A 13,389-nucleotide genomic window follows, 5' to 3' on the forward strand; every position below is an offset into this window, starting at 1 on the left:
TGCAGACGTTATGAACGTTTGGCAAAGCTCGGTATGATGACTACTTGATTGTTTAGTGCGCCATGCTTTACGGCTTAAGACCGGGACTTCAAAAACGTTTTGAACGCCAAGGAGCATATAAGATGTTCCAATAGCTGAAATTGGTATTTCAGACTCATGCTCGAGTCGAGAGGTATGAGACCTCTGACAAGTATTTTGCCTACAAGATGGAGGAGAATAGCTCAACCAGTGAGCATGTGCTCAGAATGTCTGAGTACTACAATCGCTTGAATCAAGTGGGAGTTAATCTTCCAGATAAGATAGTGATTGACAGAGTTCTCTAGTCACTATCACCAAGTTACTGGTACTTCGTGATGAACTATAATATGCAAGGGATGACGAAAACGATTCCCCGAGCTCTTCGCAATGCTGAAACCGGCTGAAAGTGCTAGTGATCGACTAGAGGGGGGGTGAATAGGCGATTTTTATGGAAGTCTTCAAAACATGGAAGTTTCAAAGACAAATGATAGAAATAAACCTATTACCATGCAGCGGAAGGTAGACTACACTAGGTAAACCATAGTCAAGTATGCAATGAAGTGAAAGCGCAATGACTAATAGCAGCTAGGCAGTAAGGATCAGGTAGGAAGATATTGTGAAGCTAATCAGAACAAGTAATCACTCAGTGAAGCCAAACGGTGATGCAATCGTACAATGACTTCACAAGGACCAACAGTAAGTAAAGGGAAGGGAAGGATGAAACCAGTGACTCGTTGAAGACAATGATTTGTTGGACCAGTTCCAGTTGCTGTGACAACTGTACGTCTGGTTAGGGAGGCTGAGATTCAACTCAGAAGACCCCGTCTTCACCTTATTCCCCTTGAGCTAAGGACACCAGTCCTCGCCCAATCACTCTGGTAAGTCTTCAAGGTAGACTTCCAAACCTTCACAGACTTCGTTCACCGGCGATCCACAATGACTCTTGGATGCTCAGAACGCGACACCTAACCGGCTGGAGGATTCACAGTCCTCAAGTGTAATAAGTCTTCAGATCACACAGACAAGAAGACTTAAGTGATGCCTAACACTCTTTGGCTCTGGGTGGTTAAGGCTTTATCCTTGCAAGGAATTCTCTCTCTCAAAGGCTTCGAGGTGGGTTGCTCTCAAACGACAAAAGCCGTACTCTAACTCTGAGCAGCCAACCGTTTATGGTTGTAGGGGGTGGGCTATTTATAGCCACTAGGCAACCCGACCTGATTTGTCCGAAATGACCCTGGGTCACTAAGGAACTGACACGTGTTCCAACGGTCAGATTTCAAACACACACGACAACTTTACTTGGGCTACAAGCAAAGCTGACTTGTCCAACTCTGGACAAGATTTGCTCTCATAGTCTTCACCCGAAGACATAGGATTTGGTTAAGCATCACTTCAGTCATTCTGACTGGTTCTCTTGGACCCCACTTAACAGTACGGTGGTTCCTATGACTCAACAAAGAAGAAAAAAACGACGAGAGAACTAAGTCTTCGCGCTCCATAGTCTTCATGTGATGTCTTCTCTTGTCATAGTCTTCAATGTGAATGTCTTCACATACCACCTTTGTCTTCAATGTCTTCTTACATTTTTAGGGGTCATCTCTGGTAAGAAAACCGAATCAATGAGGGACTTCTACCTTTGTTATCCTGCAATTCTCACAAACACATTAGTTCCTCAACTAGGTTTGTCGTCAATACTCCAAAACCAACTAGGGGTGGCACTAGATGCACTTACAATCTCCCCCTTTTTGGTGATTGATGACAAACTAGTTGAAGTTTTCAACGGGGAATATAGTATATGAAATTGTAAAGGATAGGGAATTGTCTTCATAAGTTGCAAGGGCTCCCCCTGAAGATGTGCATATAAGTAATTTGCTTTTGGAATGCAAATGCACATGGCAGGTTGTACTTGTGGAGATCCTCTTCAACTTATGATGACAATTCATCATGCATGAAAAGTATGTGAAGATAATGACATGCATAATGAAAAATGGACGTCTGCAAAATGATCTAAGTGCGGAATTTATCGTCGCACATGCGGAATTTATCATCGCATCACAGAATAGCAAATAAGTAGCAGACGACCATCGAGTTTAAGTGTTACAACTCAAAGAACCAAATGTATCAAAACGAGAGTTGTAAACACTAGGCAAAATATAAAGCAACCGCCCATATGGACCCGCTTGAATACTATCAAACTCATATGCTTCTCCCCCTTTTGTCAGTAAGGACCAAAAAGGTTTGAAGACATAGAGCGTCTACTCGTTCCCATGAGGAGTAGGTGAAGCAGCAAGGTCGTCGGTGTTGTTAGGCGGTGCAGACGAACTCGGGGCAGTGTCGATGCGTGCAGAAGTAGGGGGCGGTGAAGTAACATCATCTTCATCATCGATCACTCTGGCATTCACAGTTGCTGCGGAGGAAGAGAACTCAGAGTCTTCAAGAGACGGAGTTCGTCGCAGCACAGTCCTTCTTGGAGGTGTTGAGTCAAACTTGAAGCGTTCAGAGAAGCCATCCTCTTGAAGATCATCTTCAGAACACATAAGCGTCAGCCCTTTCCATGTACGCCGACAGGTTTCATGGGCAACAAAGGCATTCTTGGTGGCAAGATTGCGAATCCTGTTTACGTCCACCAAGAGGCTTTGCATTTGGCGCTTCAGCCAGTCATGATGCCTATCCTATTTCTGATGAAGGGCAACCAGAAGCTCTCGGTCATTGAGAACACGGGATTGCTTCTTGGGCCGTTGGGCAATGGTGCTGTCAGTGGCTTCAGTGAGGGCACGGTGAGGTGCACGTGTAGTTCCAGCCAGAGGATAAACATGAGAGACTGCTTGAACTCCTTCAATGTTTTGAGAGAAGCTTTGATTCTCAGCATTCTGAAGACTAAGAGGCTCCTTGGCAGGCTCTGGATAGATGGCTTCAACTGACATATCAACGTCAGGCAGAAAGATCCGATGATTGCGAGCAGAGGGCTGATAGGTGACAGCTGAGTGTAGTTTGATCAGCCGCATTATCCATGGAGTGTAAAACTTCAAGCCAAAGAGATCAGATCCTGATGCAGCAAGTTGGGGAATAAAGAAGTCTTGTGCATTGAAGCTTTTGCCATGAAGAATATGAAATACCAACGTCTTCATTGCGCCTTCTAGCTTGGCATGTGGAGAATGTCCTTTGATGGGCCAGAGAGTTCGCCTTATGATGTGATAGATAGTACGTGGCGGATACTCAAGGTCTTCAACAAAGAACTCCTTAGGATATTCAGCATCTGGAGGCAAAGGCTTCATCATGCTAAGCATCTGACTCATATTGGGCTCAGTCTTGTGGAAGATGCTTTCCATAGCAGCACTATGAAGCTGACAACCAGGTTCATACAAATCTCCTGGAGTGGGCAGGCCAGTAAGCTCAATGATATCAAAGGCTGTGGCTTCATGATGAACATTGCCTGTCATCCACTCAAGGACCCAAGTCTTCGGATCCCTGTTGTAGCCACGGATATGAAGAGTGGCATAGAATTGGAGCAGCAATTCTTCATTCCAGTGCTCTTTGTCGGTGATGAACGGCAACAATCCAGACTCTTTGAAGCAATCCAGATCTTCTTCCAAGTAAGGCAGACCAGTTATGGCTTCAGTGTCAAGACGCATATGTGGGAAAATGCGACCTTGATTGTACAGAATGCATGAGTAATAACTGCCCTGCTGATAGCTCCAGAACTGATCAGAAGATATTCTTGCCCTTGAGTAGGGGTTCTTGGCGCTATTGAAGAAGGTGTTGTGTGCTTTGAAGCCATTGATATTGAACGATCCGGGTGCAGATGCAGTGCCTGGAAACCTGGGCAACCTTGGTATTGGCTTCTGAACCTGAGGCCTGTGCTCAACGTGATAGTCAAACTGAGGACCAGCAGCAGGCGGAGGAGTCAGAAAAGGCCATTTGACAATGACAAGTTGGCCATAATTGAATGCTTGCTCGATAGTGTGTGGCCTTGGTGGCGGAATAGGAGCAGTGGCATCAACAGAGGCGTCAGGCTGCACATCTGTTGCAGTTGCATCATTGGCTTCATTGGCCTCTGGCACATTGGTTGGTGCAGGCTCCACATTTGCTTCAGCCATGACTACGTCATTGGCTTCATTTGTGTTGGTGGTGGCTGCCTCAAGATTCTCAACCTCCACTTGATGAGATGGAGGGTCGGGCACATACATGTTCACTTCAGGAACAACTTCTTCAGAGTTTGGGGGTGTAGGGACACGATCTTCTTCTTGTTTGTCATCGGCCGATGCAGCCGGATTGTCTTCAACACCTTTGGCTTCAGACTCAGAGATAGTCACAGTAGGAGTGGCATCTGGAAACACTTGACGTGCAATAGATTGGTGGTGCGCTTCTCCTTCTGGAACACTCGGAAGAGGGACTTGAGACCTTGGTCCTTTGCGAAGCCTGCGTAGCACTGGCGACGCCTGTGGAGATAGAGTTGGTTGGGCCTCAAAGTCATCCTCTTCTTGCACTGATGGGGTTGCTTGGGGAGAGCTTGGAGTGTCTTGTCTCTGTGGGTGATCAGCCCATGATGCATCCTGAGCAGTTGGCGTCAGAGGACGACCAATGCTGATGAGTTCGTTGTGCGTAAGCACAGGCGATGATACCAGTTGGTGCTCGATCTGAGGAAGGACTTCATCATCTTCAACATTGTCATGGTGACCAATGTCTTCAGCAGCGGTGGGGTCAACTGCTGGAATGTCTTCAGCATCAGGAGCCTCTATGGAAGCAGGCTCATGAACAATCAGTTGGCGCTCATGGTGTTCAGGTGTAGGACGAACCATTGAGATAGGTTCAACAACTAAGGGCTCTGTGGGAGCAGCCCGATCCTTCTTGGTTTTGCGCTTCTTCTTAGAGGGAGCGACATCAGAAGCTTCAGGATTTTTCCTTTTTCTGGCTTCAGCCTCGGCAGTCCTCGTCTTCTTCAGTTCTGAAGCGGTTGACCTGACCTTTGGCTTCGAGCCAGTCATGCTGCTTGGGAAGACTATGCGAGGTTCTTCCTGCCTTGAAGGTGCAGATTGGTCAGTTGAGGGCTTCTTCTTATTTGCAGCCATTCTTGGGTCGATGCCAGGACGACCAAGAGCCTTGCGCTTCTCAGCCTCATTGTAGGCTTGCACACACTTGTCAGCCAGGCTCTTCATGCGTTCACGAGAACCTTGAGCTTCTTCACGATTTTTGAGAAAGGCTTCCTTGAGCTCGCGCAGCATAATCTTGAAGTTTTTCACATCTTGCATGCTGAGCGTGGCCATGTGCTTCTTGAACTGAGCTTTCTCATAGTCGATCTTTTGCTTTAGTTCAACGATGCACTGAGCTAGAGATAGCTCAGAAGCAATGGCGCCATGGAAGGCGACACTGAGGCCAATTGGAAGTTGCAGATCTTCAAAGCTGAGGTTGGGTGTGTCAAACCACTCATCAATGAAGTTATGGAGGATTGCCACATCAAAGAGAGGCAAATCATTGAAGATCTCTGCTTCTTCCTTGCTCTTGATCAGTTGCTCAAGAGCGTCATCTGCAAGCTCTTCATCGCTGGACAGATCAATGGCATCATTGCGCAGAATAGCAGCAGCAGTCAGTGCCTGATCAGTATTCTTTCTCATCTCAGTCTTCTTGGAGATACGTGAGAGATCTTCATACTGCACACTGTCTTCAGGAGGTGTAGTAGCCAGTGGCTTCGCCTGTAAGATTTTTTGTGCTGAGGCAGACTTTGAAGCTTTAGCCTTCTTCTGCTTCTGCGGCTTCGGTGGTGCAGGTGCTTCGTCAGATTCATCATCATCTGCAGTTTGAGCCACAACTGCCCCTTGAACCATAATATGAGTGATGAGACCTTCTAGGTTGTAGAAGGGCCCAACCAGATTGGGTTCAGCTTCTCGTGTGCCATCGGCACGTGGCGCAGAGGGGCCTGGGTTGAAGTCTAATCCCAATGACTTCTTGTTTTCCTTGGCAGAGTTCTGTGCAAACTGATAGTTGCGCTTGAAGAGATTGTCTTCGCGACACCATAACAGAGAGGATGGGTCGGCATTAGCAGGCTGAGGTCCACGAAGCATGCATGGGTAAAAGCCTTGAGCAATAGCTTCAGACTGTGATTTGGGCTGAAGACCTTTGTATGTGATATCTCCCCATGGTCCCTTGATGGCACTCTTCTCAGCATATTCGTTGGTGATGAATCTGTACTTGAACCATTCCTCTGCCCAATGTCTTCGAATCCATTGGATTCGGTTCTTGCGTTCTCCATAGGTTTCTTCTGGATCTGACTTGTATTGCTCATATAGATCTGGTGGCAGGTCCTTAGCAGTGTTTCCATGGCGCTGTCTGCCTCCCTTCCTTGTAGATTTCTCTGTAGCCATGAACTTCAAACTGAATGGCTTCAACACATTCAAAGGTTTCAAAGGCTTCCGCCTGCGGGTCAAACAGGAACTGGCTTTGGGAGAATTTATATGATGCTGTAAGAATTCTGCACATGAATGCAGACTATGAGGACCAAGGGATTCTCCCACGGACATGTACCTGTGACAGCATTAAGGTGCGAGGGAAGGGGAAGAGGTCATATGCATTCTCATAAGATTTTGAAGATAAATCAGTTTAGAAGACATTGACCTCATCGTGCGAAGACATTCACTCATAGATAAAGAGTTGGTTCCAGATTTGTACGAATCCACGGATCAGTACAAGTGAGGAATCTAACTACTTTGTGAAGCATAAGTGCACATACTAGGCATATTATGAGATGCAGTATGAAATAGATCCAACTTGTGTGAATAGAAACTTCTTGTGGCAGAAAGTGATGAATCTATAGGATCAAAGGGGCCGTAAAAAGGAAGTTTTATTTACCACACGAAGAACTGCTAGACGGAGTGGAAGAGGAGGCCGAGCAGTTCGATCGTCCGTGCCCTAACTTGGTGACGGAGGACACCTACGACGACGGTGGAGAAGATGATGTCTGCGGCTGGCGTGAAGACGGCGTCGAAGAGGTCGCGGCAGCTAAGCGCTTCGTCACCGGCATCGTCGAGGGCTAGCGGTGGCGCTAGGGTTTGTGCGAGAGTGGAAGAAAGGATAATGACTGTGGTAAGGCGTGTATTTATAGGGATAGGGACGACACAGTGTTATTACACAGGTGCCCCTGGTGATTCACATCTGAAGGACACGTGGCCATCATGCAACATATCGGAGGTTGTTCCACGTTCCCACGCACGCCTGGGTTGTCGGCTGGTCGTTCCTACTTCTCCGGGTTTCAGGTGAAGAAATTAGCATTGAAAACGGACTTAATGTGTGTCTCTGTATCTTCTACTGACAAGGACGCAGAGAAGACATTCGACAGTTTCAAGAGAATGCATATGATTTGGACAGATAGAGTTTGAGATAGAAAGCATAGAGAGGTTAGGGTCCGATCACATTCACTTAGTTCAAAAGATTCAACAAGAAGACATAGCTATAAGTGAATGTTGTAGAGGACAGAACACTAGTGTATATATATATATATATATATATATATATATATATATATATATGAGAAAGACAATCAAATCAACATAGTGACGATAATCATGAAGACAAGTTGAAAATGAAGACAAACAAAGTGTGAAGACATAGCAAATGTAACACCATAGGTAAAACACTTCAAACAGAAGAATTTGGTGGTGGCATTACCCACCGTATAGGAAGTATTAGACCCAGACACGGCGCACAATTATCGTGGCACTCTGAAGTAAAATTCCACATTAATGTATTCACACTTAGAATGTAAGTCTTCATTGATTGAAGATATACTTTACTTCGTGTGCTGCACATCTAAGTCATCAATATGCATAAGTGTTAGGATGTGTGCCTGATCACAGGACATTTGAGGATTCCAAGATATTTAGCTCACACCATAACTTGCAAAATCTCTTCTCATCCAAGGACTTGGTGAAGATATCTGCCAATTGCTTTTCAGTGTTGACGTGTATGATATCAATATCTTCCTTCACAACATGATCTCTGAGAAAGTGATGACAAATTTCAATGTGCTTTGTCTTCGAGTGTTGAACTGGGTTGTTGGCAATCTTGATGGCGCTTTCGTTGTCGCAGTAGAGTGGCACTTGCTTCAGATGAATGCCATAGTCTTTGCGTGTTTGCTTCATCCACAGAAGCTGAGCGCGGCAAGATCCAGCAGCAATGTATTCAGATTCAGCAGTGGAGAGAGATACACAGTTCTGCTTCTTTGAAGACTAACATACAAGTGGTCGTCCCAGAAAATGACATGTGCCTGATGTAGACTTGCGATCCACCTTGTCACCAGCATAATCAGCATCCAAGAATCCAACCAGATCAAACTCTGAGCCCTTTGGATACCATAATCCTAGTGTTGGGGTGTAAGCCAAATATCGAAGAATTTGCTTCACAGCTAAGTGATGCGATTCCTTTGGTGCCGCTTGGAATCAAGCACACATGCAAACACTAAGCATAATATCTGGCCTAGATGCACATAGATAAAGTAAAGAACCAATCATGGAGCGGTATACCTTTTGATCGAACTCTTTACCATTGTCGTCGGGACCCAGATGATGTTTGGCTGGCATTGGCGTCGTGAAGCCTTTGTAGTCTTGCATCCCAAATTTCTTCAGGCAATCTTTGAGGTACTTCTCTTGAGATATGAAGATGCCGTTGCGTTGCTGACGTATTTGAAGACCGAGGAAGAACTTCAGCTCACCCATCATGGACATCTGATATTGCTCTTGCATCATATATCCAAACTCTTGACTGTATTTCTGATTGGTGCAGCCGAAGATAATGTCATCCACATATATTTGGCACACAAACAGTTCACCATCATATGTCTTCGTGAAGAGAGTGGGGTCGAGGGAACCAGGTTTGAAGCCTTTGCTCTTCAGGAAGTCTTTGAGTGTGTCATACCAAGCCCGAGGGGCTTGTTTGAGGCCATACAGTGCCTTGTTGAGCTTGTACACCATGTCAGGATGTTTTGGATCTTCAAAGCCAGGTGGTTGTGCAACATACACTTCTTCAATCTTGCCATTGAGAAAAGCGCTCTTCACATCCATTTGATATAGAAGAATGTTATGATGATTTGCATAGGCCAGCAGTATGCGTATGGCTTCAAGTCTAGCCACAGGAGCAAATGTTCCATCAAAGTCAATCCCTTCAACTTGAGTGTATCCTTGAGCAACGAGACGAGCTTTGTTTCTGACAACTTGACCATGCACATCTTGCTTGTTGTGATATATAGATTTGGTTCCTATTATATTGTGCTTGCGAGGATCAGGACGCTTAACCAGTTCCCATACATTATTCAGCTCAAACTGTTGAAGCTCTTCTTGCATAGCTTGAATCCATTCAGGTTCCATGAAGGCTTCTTCAACTTTCTTGGGTTCAGATATTGAGACGAATGCGAAGTGCCCACAGAAATTTGCTAGCTGTGTTGCCCTTGAACGAGTGAGTGGACCTGGTGCATTGATGCTATCAATTATTCTCTCAATCTGTACTTCATTTGCAACACGAGGATGTACAGGACGAAGATTTTGCTCTTGCTGACCATTGTCATCGTTAGAAGGAATGTCTTCAGGCTGAGCATTGTCTTCAGGTTGATCATTGTCTTCAGGTTGATCAGGTGCGGAGATGATAAGTTCCTCTTCAGGCTGAGCTTCAGAAGGTATGATTTCTCCAGTTCCCATAGGTTTGATTGATTCACTGGATGGAACTTCATCTAGCACATTTGGTAGGTGCTCTCTTTGCGAGCCGTTAGTCTCATCGAACCGCACATCCACTGTTTCAACCACTTTATAGTGAAAAAGGTTGAAGACTCTGTAGGAGTGCGAATCCTTTCCATATCCAAGCATAAAGCCTTCGTGTGCTTTTGGTGCAAATTTTGAAGTGTGATGTGGATCCTTGATCCAGCACCTGGCACCAAATACTCTGAAGTAACTGACATTTGGCTTCTTGCCAGTAAGGAGCTCATAGGATGTCTTGTTCAGAATCTTGTGAAGATAAACACGGTTGATGATATGGCATGCAGTATCAATGGCTTCAGGCCAGAATTTTCTTGGAGTCTTGTATTCATCAAGCATCGTCCGAGCCATCTCAATAAGTGTTCTGTTCTTGCGTTCGCTGACGCCATTCTTCTGTGGCATGTACGGAGCTGAGAATTCATGTGTGATGCCCAAAGTATCATGATATGTATCCAGGCCAGTGTTCTTGAATTCAGCGCCATTGTCACTTCTGATGTGCTTTATCTTGACGCCATAGTTGTTCATTGCTCGATTGGCGAAGCGTCTAAAGACATCCTTGGCACCACGTGCCATGAAGCAGTAGGTAGGAGCGGAGTAGTCCTTGTCATTTGCTTCGGTGTCGGTGATGAAGTCATTGTCTTCAGTGTTGAAGATGGACTTGGCAACGTATGCTGTAGCCAGACTTGCAATGCCAGAATCGGACTCCTCCTCAGACTCCACCTCCACCTCCTCAGAAGCGGACTCCTCCTCTGAATCCATTTCCTTGCCAACAAACGCACGTGCCTTGCCAGATGAGCTCTTCTTGTGTGATGAAGACTTTGAGGAAGACTTGGAAGAAGACTTTGAGTATTTCTTCTTTTTCTTGTCGTCAGAGTCATATTCCTTGCTCTTCTTCTTCTTGTTGTTCTCATTGTCCCACTACGGACACCCAGAGATGTAGTGGCCAGGTTTCCTGCACTTGTGGCATGTTCTCTTCTTGTAGTCATAAGCAGAAGCTTCATCATTCCTTGAGCTTGATCATGAAGACTTTCTGAAGCCTTTCTTCTTTGTGAATTTTTGGAACTTCTTCACAAGCATAGCAAGCTCCTTTCCAATGTCTTCAGGATCATCAAAACTGCTGTCAGATTCTTCTTCAGATGAGGAGACAACTTTTGCCTTCAAGGCACGAGTTCGCCCACAGTTGGGACCGTAGATGTCTCTTTTCTCAGAAAGCTGAAACTCGTGTGTGTTGAGCCTCTCAAGTATGTCAGACGGATCGAGTGTCTTGAAATCAGGACGTTCTTGAATCATCAGGGCTAGGGTGTCAAACGAGCTGTCAAGTGATCTCAGGAGTGTCTTGACGACTTCATGCTTGGTGATCTTAGTGGCGCCGAGAGCTTGAAGCTCATTTGTGATGTCAGTGAGTCGATCAAACGTAAGCTGGACGTTCTCATTGTCATTTCTCTTGAAGTGGTTGAAGAGGTTGCGAAGGACACTGATTCTCTGATCTCTCTGGGTTGAGACGCCTTCACTGACCTTGGAGAGCCAGTCCCAGACTAGCTTAGATGTTTGCAAAGCACTCACGCAGCCATACTGTCCTTTGGTCAGATGACCACAGATGATGTTCTTGGTAGTGGAGTCCAGTTGAATGAACTTCTTGACATCAGCAGCGGTGACACCTTCACCAGCCTTGGGAACGCCATTCTTGACGACATACCATAGGTCGACATCAATGGCTTCAAGATGCATGCGCATCTTATTCTTCCAGTAGGGATATTCAGTTCCATCGAAGATGGGGCAAGCAGCGGAGACCTTAATTATCCCTGCAGTCGACATAGCTAAAACTCCAGGTGGTTAAACCGAATCACACAGAACAAGGGAGTACCTTGCTCTGATACCAATTGAAAGTGCTAGTGATCGACTAGAGGGGGGGGTGTGAATTGGCGATTTTTATGAAAGTCTTCAAAACATGGAAGTTTCGAAGACAAACGATAGAAATAAACCTATTACCATGCAGCGGAAGGTATACTACACTAGGTAAACCATAGTCAAGTATGCAATGAAGTGAAAGCGCAATGACTAATAGCAGCTAGGCAGTAAGGATCAGGTAGGAAGATATTGTGAAGCCAATCAGAACAAGTAATCACTCAGTGAAGCCAAATGGTGATGCAATCATACAATGACTTCACAAGGACCAACATTAAGTAAAGGGAAGGGAAGGATGAAACCATTGACTCGTTGAAGACAATGATTTGTTGGACCAGTTCCAGTTGCTGTGACAACTGTACGTCTGGTTAGGGAGGCTGAGATTCAACTCAGAAGACCTCGTCTTCACCTTATTCCCCTTGAGCTAAGGACACCCAGTCCTCGCCCAATCACTCTGGTAAGTCTTCAAGGTAGACTTCCAAACCTTCATAGACTTCATTCACCAGCGATCCACAATGACTCTTGGATGCTCAGAACGCGACGCCTAACCGGCTGGAGGATTCATAGTCCTCAAGTGTAATAAGTCTTCAGATCACACAGACAGGAAGACTTAAGTGATGCCTAACACTCTTTGGCTCTGGGTGGTTAGGGCTTTATGCTCGCAAGGAATTCTCTCTCTCAAAGGCTTCGAGGTGGGTTGCTCTCAAACGACAAAAGCCGTACTCTAACTCTAAGCAGCCAACCGTTTATGGTTGTAGGGGGTGGGCTATTTATAGCCACTAGGCAACCCGACCTGATTTGTCCGAAATGACCCTGTGTCACTAAGGAACTGACACGTGTTCCAACGGTTAGAGTTCAAACACACACGACAACTTTACTTGGGCTACAAGCAAAGCTGACTTATCCAAATCCGGACAAGATTTGCTCTCATAGTCTTCACTCGAAGACATAGGATTTGGTTAAGCATCACTTCAGTCATTCTGACTGGTTCTCTTGGACCCTACTTAACAGTATGGTGGTTCCTATGACTCAACAAAGAAGAAAAAAAACGATGAGAGAACTAAGTCTTCGCGCTCCATAGTCTTCATGCGATGTCTTCTCTTGTCATAGTCTTCAATGTGAATGTCTTCACATACCACCTTTGTCTTCAATGTCTTCTTACATTTTTAGGGGTCATCTCTGGTATGAAAACCGAATCAATGAGGGACTTCTACCTGTGTTATCCTGCAATTCTCACAAACACATTAGTCCCTCAACTAGGTTTGTCGTCAATACTCCAAAACCAACTAGGGGTGGCACTAGATGCACTTACACCAGCGAAGGTAGAAATCAAGAAAAGCATCAAGTGTTGATGGTTACCAAGACCACTAGTTTCAAGAAAAGGGGCAAGGGAAAGAAAGGGAACTTCAAGAAGAATAGCAAGCAAGTTGCTCTTCCCGTGAAGAAGCCCAAAGCTAGACCCAAGCCTGGAACTGAGTGCTTCTACTACAAAGGAAGTGGTCACTGGAAATGGAACTACCCTAGATACTTGGCGGATAAAGAGGATGGCAAAAGTGAACAAAGGTATATTTTATATACATGTTATTGATGTGCACTTTACTAGTGTTTATGGCAACCCCTTGGTATTTGATACTGGTTCAGTTGCTAAGAATAGTAACTCGAAAAACAGGAGTTGCGAGATAAACAAAGACTAGTTAAGGACGAGGTGACGATGTGTATTGGAAATGATTCC

This window comes from Triticum aestivum, chromosome 5A (genome assembly GCF_018294505.1).
Source record: "Triticum aestivum cultivar Chinese Spring chromosome 5A, IWGSC CS RefSeq v2.1, whole genome shotgun sequence".
Lineage (NCBI taxonomy): Eukaryota > Viridiplantae > Streptophyta > Magnoliopsida > Poales > Poaceae > Triticum > Triticum aestivum.